Here is an 8,629-nt window from a genome sequence, read left to right as displayed (position 1 = left end):
GGTGCAAAAAATCATGTGTGATGTGATCATCCATCTTCCTCTTGATTATATTCCAGAGGTTTTCAATTTGGTAAAATCAGAGAAACTATTTTTTTCAGAGCTGTACATCAGCCCCACTCTTCCCCCCAATCCCTCTCTCTCTTCCTCTCCATCTCTTGAATTCTCCTCTTCATTCATTATATATTTACACCGTATATCCCTGCTGATAGCTCTTATCTATTAGCTGTGAGTGCAAATAACACGGTAGTAGGTTGTTTGCATAATTCATAGCCTATTCTGTACAGTACAATGCAACAAATGAGAACAACTCATATGTACAGCTAAAGGGTCAAGACTATGAAGCTAATGACAGTTAAGATGCAAAGAGTATAGATTGTGGTTAAAATTCAATATCCCATCCCATAACCAAAAACCTTAAGTGCCTTGTATTACACTTATTTTTATTTTAGGGTTTCACTGAAGGGTTCTACCTCTGACCAGAAACTGCAAATTTATGTTGCCTGGGTTCCATATGGAGAAGTACGGAGACCATGACTTGTAATTGAACATCCCCTATTCAAGTTTTCTACTGAAGTTTCTTCATTTAATCCAACTAATATCTAGTATAAAGACACTGATCTAAGAAAATTAGATTAAGAAATTTACCAATCCCAGTTTATGGTTTCTTCTAAAGTATTTTCTCTTCATCAAAACAAAATCATTTTCTCATTTTTCATGCTTGTTTTCATCCCATCAACTAGAAATCTTCCATCTAACCCTGGTTCTATTGTAGAGAAGCATAAAGACCTTCACTTAGATGACTTGCAGTAAACATCTCCCAATTTAAGGAACCAGAAACATTAAAACCTTAACCTAAGGCCAATATACACTTTTTTGGTTTTTGATTCAAAGTGCTACTAATGAGAGAAATACTCAGTATGTTTGTAAGGGTGTTTTCACACAGACTGTGGTTCATTTGCACTATTGATCTAAGCTTGATCGGACCCAGCTATCAAATATGTTCCTCATATTTGTGTGAAATGGCTGTTCAGGTGCGGTTAACCTGATTTGTTACCCAGATTATTACTACAGCTATGAACTACTGTCATCCTTCTGCTGCTACATGCTGCTTACACCCATGCAACTCTGATTAGAACAAACAGTTTGAAAGCACTGTGGTGAATTTAGCAGCCAGTAGCATTTACATAACACAGTAGAAACAAACAATAGGGGTAGTACAATAAGAGAGCACAGTAAGAAATATAAGTCTAATGAGTCTAAACTATAAAATTCTAAACTGAGATTTAAAAATATATACATAAATATATAAATACAAAACCTATACAAAGTGTGGAAGTAATCAGTCATAAATATGAGGTATTGCAGTAATACAGAATAAATTAAGTATAGGAATTTCTCTTGTTAAGTGTTAAGGCATCTTTACACTGCACAAATATGTTGTATGTTCTAGTTCAGAACACAGGATCTTCCTGCATTTCCTTTTTTAGCTCTGCCTCAGACAGCTTCCATGGTTTATTATAACGCATTTTGTTGCACTTGCAAATTTCCTTGTGTGAAACCAAACAAAACCAAGTGAGCAAGGCTCCAATAAACTAATTTCTTAACTGATTTGGACCAAAAAAATAAGCAACTGGAGTGAAAACACCTTAAATGTCTTTCTACTGACCAATACTAATACGCTTTTGAACAATATACCACATCTCCAAACTGGGCAAACTTTACCCATTCTGGTCCAGGATCAGAACACTGGTTTTCTCTGTCCCTGACTGTTTGGTTGGTTGGTGTGTATGAAGAACAAGAAATTAGATTATCTTGGCTGAGGAGAGAATTTCTGCTTTTTCAAGAGAACAGATTTAGAGATCCATGGTCACGTTTTTGTTGCATCTAGTCCATCAGTGTCTCATTGTTCTGTCTTGTCTCAAAGAGAGATACTTAGTTTCAGTTAGTTTCCTGATAGAGATCAGTGCAGAATCCAGCGCAGCATGCCGGCGGACAGTGGCTCATCCTGTTTGGTCAGCATTCCTGTCACAGGTGTGGCCTGAAGCACCGGAAATTCCACCCCTACGGCACCGTCTCTGATATCTGTCACTGTTTCACTCCTGCTGGTAAAATTAGTGCTAACTGGACTCTTGGAGTTTAAAGTCTTTAAATGTGCTTATTTAATAGCTGTAGTTTAATAGTGTAGTGGTTGTAGTAGTGTTAGTGGTGGTAGTAGTAGCAGAAGTAGTAGTCATAGTAGTGCTAGTATAAGGATTCATACAGTCATAAAAAAATGGAAAAATCATGAAATTTAAAAATAACAATTTTTCAGACCTGAATAAGTTTTGGAAAAATAAAAATACAAAGAAAGTTTTGTAAAAGTCATGGAAATTTGGTTCTAAAAAATCAGTTATAACTGATCAGCTATAACTGGATATAAATTCACAAAGCCAGAGTAAAATGCTAATTCACTGTTGTCTGGCTTTATTCAGACAGATACAACGCATAGACGCAAGGACTCAAACTGCAAAAATGTTATGCCACTCCACTGGTGAAGCAGCATAGAGTGAGCTATCACTGTTGTTATGTAAATAGCTCTACTTTTTTCATCATATGCATTAAAAAAAAACATTTTAAAATGAGAAGAAAAGGGAAAATGTGTATAAATATAAAAACAGACAAATTACTACTAAAATCCATGGAAATGTATTGGTTAAAAAGTGTATGTACCATGAGTAAAGGTAATAGTGCCAATGGTAGTAGTAATAATAGTAATAACCATAATAGTAGCAATAGTATTAGGAATAAGGGTACTAATAGTAGTTTGTAATAACAGTGGTAGTTGTAGTAGTAATAACAGTAGTAGTAGTAACAATAATGATTGTTGTAATAACAGAAGTAGTAGCAGCATAATATTGTTGTCATCATTGTTATTACTATTACTATTAGTAATAGTGTCATCATCAGCAATCGTTGTAATATTTCATTTTTCTTTTTACTATTATTTTTATTATTAACAGTAGTAGTAGTAATAGAAGAAGAGTTAAAATAAGTATATGCAGCAGAAATATTTTTATTATTATTATTGTTTACATCACTTCCACATGAATGCAATATTTTATATCCCTAAACATAATTCAACACTGTCACACATAAGTAGAGAAGTAGAACTGTGCTGATGAAATATAATTTATGGCTTTATTCCTTCTGTAAAGCCTTTATTGTGTTTGTTTTAGAAGATTAGAAGTAAATAGGCAACAGCATATTAGCAGTACCTTTATTACTCATCGTTATTTCCCTCGGCTCTTCCACTTATTTTGCATATTCTTATTCCTCTGCATCTCACTGGCCCTCCACGTCTGTGTGGGTGGCCCTTAGATCTCACACCACTCTGGGCAGGTGACGAAGTAGGCGTGTCCTCATCACTGTGACGATGATTAAGCCTGAATGTCCTTCAGATTCCAGAACTGAAACATCATCTTCCAGTTCCGGTTCTGTCAGTAATGAGTAACTAATCTGGTCTCGGTGAAACGAGCATAGAAAAAAACGATGTCTTACACATGCAGTCAGGAGGACTGGCTTTGATATGCTGGAGTTGTGAATGGCAGGTTTGCACTGGTTCCAGTTTTACCTGTGAATATTCCCAGCGAGGGACAGTGAGGTCTCAGGGGTCATGCCGTTCTGTAGCTTCATCAGAGTTTACTGTTGCTATAGAAGTGCCGACTATGAATAATAAGGTGCTCTCATCCCCTGAGGCTGAGACTGAACCCAAGGGCATTAAACCTGACTCCAGCTGCTGACTGAGGCTCGGGTCAGGTTTCAGTCCTGCTGGAATTTTAATGAGGGTTTCTATAGTCCCGCAGCTAACAAACCCGAATTAGCAACTCAATCATTCCAAGACCTCAAAAGGAACAGTATTGAGATAATATTGGATATTAGGATCATTGCAGCAGTTTAACATTTGTATGCTTACTCCTAAACTCCAAATTTAAATTTGATGTCTGTTTTGGGGTCAGTGTTCCATTAGATCAAGTTTGTGAGTAATGTTTTTATTACATGCTAAAAAATGTTTAAGTAGTGGTCCTTTTATAGTATTCCATTCACTTTTTGCAATGTTCCAGTTCCAATGACATTGGCAAAACATCCCCTGATCATGATGCTACCACCACCATGCTTAAAGGAGAACTTTGGTATAACTTTGGACTTTGGGTGTAGTAAAACATGATATAAAGTACCTTTGATGAATAGCACACCTCCGTTCTCCCACAGCATTCCGAGATCCAGAAATCTTAACAGTTTGTTTAAACACCCTTTATACTGGATCAGGGATGGGCAACTTCCATGATGGAGAGGGACACATTTTTTTCAGCATGACCATTGGAGGGCCACATGACCTCACACTTCAAATAATTGAATATGAAAAACGCTACAAATGATTTTCAATAAGAACAAATTTTATATGAATTTATATCTGTATGTTTACAGCACCAACATTTATCAACAACTATTTTCTGCATATTAATGCATTTTAATACAGCAAAAGACAAACCGTTTGCTTAAAAAAAGTGCAAAAAGGAAGTCCTTCATATCAAAGAACAAAAAGTTTGCTTAAAAAACTGATTGCAAATACAGTAGTTCCTCTGTGTAAAATAAGTTCATTATAACAAGTCCTTCATAAGCAACAAGGACAAAACATTTGCTTATAAAAGTGCAAAAGGCATTTGAACTCATTTATAACAAAGAACAAAAAAGATTTAAAAACTGATTGCAAATAGCTCATTCAATAATAGCAGAAAACTAGACCACAGAGGCCCAACATTTATTGAAGCTAATGAGAGAGCTGTGGTTTGGCCTGCTGGCTCACAATGGACTGGATGTCAATGTCAATTTTCGTTGTTGTTTGGCCTCTAGCGGTCAAAAGTAGAATTACGTTTTTTTTTTTTTAAATTATGAAATTATTTTTGATCTATTCGCGGGCCGCACTGAGTGATGACGAGGGCCGTGTGCGGCCCCCGGGCCGCCAGTTGCCCATCCCTGTACTGGATGATACTGGGCATAATTTGCCCCGATAAAATGCTTTTTCCACCGTTATCCAGGCTCAAAGTAGCTAGAATCCGGAGAGCCCTGACATTTAAAATGAGGCATTAATAACTTGAAAAGTGCACAAAAAGCTTATTAAAAACCTCTGTTTACATCCTATAATGCTAGCGTTCAGCTCTGAGCACCGCCATTATTCCTGGTGTGGAGCTACTTTCAAATTATGCCCCGTGTCACCCAATCTGAAGGGTGTTTGGACAAACTGTTAAAATTTCAGGATTTCAGAACGCTGTGGGAGAACGGAGGTGTGCTATTCATCAAAGGTAAGTCATTTTTGTCATGTTTTACTACACCAAAATCAATTTTACACCAAAGTTCTCCTTTAACTGTTGATACAAGGATCTTGGGTTTAAAAACATTTTTGTCTTATCTTACCATGAAATCTTATCTTTTCTCCAGAAGAATTTTTCTTCATAGTTTTTCACTTTACATCAGCAAATCTAGGACCTGATTGTTTCCTCAGATGTACGCTTTGTGCTTCTTGAAGTTTCTCAGTGATTTGTGTGTCAGCAACATCCTTATAGGCAAGTCCATTCACTCAGCAAGCAGGTGTTTCCAGTCATAAAACACAAGCCTCCCATCTGTTTGGAGAGAGACCAAAATACTGGAAACTGAAGGTATAATTACCATTTTATAAAAACATTTTACATCATAAAATGATAAAATCTGACAAAAACCTCAATCTTCCACTCGCAGCATAAGCAGCAATTTGATTGGCTCTTTTTGTTGAAAGGCAAGATTTTATCTGTAAACAGAGGCCATGATAATCATAACCAGAAACCTTATTCATATTGCAGTCAGTGGCTGGTCTCCTCATTAAAAACGTCTTTTATGCTGGCCAGTTCAGTGAGTGTGTCAAACAAACCCTTTTAATTTGGCTCATAGTCACTACTAGCTATAATTTATTATAATCCTTATCAGGAAGTTAAGAGGCCATAGTTTTACTGGATCATCAAAATGCACAGTGGAAATATAGAAATCTGCTGATTCTTTATGTGTAAACACAACAATGTAGACTGGATCTACTGTCAAACTGCAGACAAGCAACAATGTTCTTTTTGGAAAACAGTGACTCCATCATTGCAACCCAGCCCATTGTTGTTCAGTGTTCTCCTGATGGCGGACTCTTATCATAAACATGAGCATATGTGAGAGAGGCCTTCAGTTGCTTAGAAGTTACCCTGGGGTCCTTTGTGACCTCGCCGACTATTACACACCTTGCTCTTGGAGTGATATTTGTTGGTCGTCTACTTCTGGGGGGGTAAAAATGGTCTTGAATTTCTTCCATTTGTACACAATCTGTTTGACTGGAGTTTGGTGGAGTCCAAACTCATTTTTCAGCCCGATGAACATCAACGATTGTTTTTCTGAGGTCCTCAGAAATCTTATTTGTTCAAGCTATGATACACGTCCACAAACAACCATGTGCTGTGAAGAGCAGACTTAAATAGGTCCCTGTTATTTACATAAAACAGGCTCTGCCCATTCACACCTGATTGTCATCCAATTAATTGAAAACACCCGACTCTAATTTCGCCTTCAAACTGACTGCTAATCCTAGAGGTTCACATACTTTTGCCACTCCCAAAAAATTGTATTACTGGATTATTTTCCTCAATAAATAAATTACCAAGTATAATATGTTTGTCGCATTTGTTTAGCTGGCTTCTCTTTATGTTTTGGGGCATATTTATGCAGAAATTCTTAAAGGCTCACAAATGTTCAAGCACCACTGTCTGAGTAGTTAAACAAAGTCATACAGAGAGAGACAGAAACTTACCACATCTAACACAGCCGTCCAAACCAACACTACAGACTGTGCCAGATCTACTGGAACATTCTGTAATACACCCAATACAGATATCTAAAGAAGATAAAGCTCGATTTCACAGTTCAAACATCCAGTGCTTCAAAGAGGGCATTGTCCTGGACACGTTATGATGAAATTCTAAAGAATAGAGCTTGATAACCCTCCATTGCTGAACTCACCCCACATAATGAATACACAGTACTGGGAAACTGGGAGCAGACTAAGCTATTGAGAACATTCTTATATTTTGTCATTGATAACAACTGCATGATGCTAAACATTCTGGTGGATTGTAATAATATTGATTTATATCTAAAATGAAGGTAATGTTAAATTTTGTTCTCTTAATAAACAGAGCAAAATTTAAATCTTGCAATATAGTCTTAACGTTTTTGATGTATGATGAAAACTGTGTATGTCCGAAATGGTGACTTTATAGGCGAAGTCAAAAGTTAATGTTGAAGTTAATGAAAAATATGAGCTTTTGGGGGATTTGTGGAATGAGAAACCTCTCTGGTGGAAATGTGTAACTGCACATGCATGTGTAAGAGTTTTAATTTTTTTTATTTTAAATGTAGATTAATGTAAATTAATTGCTTTGTAAAATGCTTTATTTTGAAGTGTATCGTTTGCTTTTTTTTTGTTCATTTATGAAATGTTGTTAAAATATAGAAAATAACTGCAGCCAACAAACCTACCAGACCACTCTTTTTCAAATTAATATTTTAGATGGAAAAATATTTTAGAGGAAAGACTCGGATATCGTTAATTAGAATATTTAGACCCCTTCCGATATATAAACAGCTCTGGAAAAAATAAGAGACCATCTAAAAATTATGAGTTTCTTAGATTTTACCGAATTGAAAACCTCTGGAATATAATCAATATTTTTGAACCAGGAGTGGCATAAAGTTACCCAAACGTAGTGTGTAAGACTGGTGGAGGAGAACATACCAAGATGCATTAAAACTGTTAATTTGGTTATTCCACCAAATATTGATTTCTAAACTCCTAAAATTTGATGTATTTGAACTTGTTTTCTTTGCATTATTTGAGGCCTGAAAGCTGCATCTTTTTTGTTATTTCAGCCATTTCTCATTCATTTTCTGCAAATAAATGCTCTAAATGACAATATTTGTATTTGAAATTTGAGAGAAATTTTGTCTGTAGTTTATAGAATAAAACAACAACTTTCATTTTATCAAACATATACCTATAAATAGCAAAATCAGAGAAACTGAGTCACAAACTGAAGTGGTCTCTTCATTTTTTCCAAAGCTTGCCTCTGGGCTGAATCTAAATATTGAGATCATAAAGAAACATCCTTGATCCACCCAGTGGATAACACACAGCAAAGCATACAGATAAGCTGACTGGCTCTTTGTTTGTTTTACCTTGGGTATCTTATATAACCTTTGTATCTATTTTTGGTCATAAAGTCATAATTCACATCCTATATTGAGTTATAAACTTGGATTAGAGGCTTCAGCATTAAAATAAATTATAAAACTTGTAGATGTGGCCTAGCGTCCCAGCTAACCAAAAATGTTATACGATCTTTCAGCAAGGTTTTGAAAAGGTTCTAGAAAGGTTAGCTTGAAACGTTGCAGAAATTATGTTCCAGAAATGTTAATAAAGGATATAATAATAGTTTGTTATACAATGTTATTAGAATATTTCATAAATAACATTTCCAGTTAGCCCTGTGCTGGAAAAGAGAACCTCTTGAAGATGAAAAAGTTC

This window comes from Astyanax mexicanus, chromosome 5 (assembly GCF_023375975.1).
Source record: "Astyanax mexicanus isolate ESR-SI-001 chromosome 5, AstMex3_surface, whole genome shotgun sequence".
In the NCBI taxonomy this organism is placed as follows: Eukaryota; Metazoa; Chordata; class Actinopteri; order Characiformes; family Acestrorhamphidae; genus Astyanax; species Astyanax mexicanus.
This window is presented reverse-complemented; position numbering follows the sequence as displayed.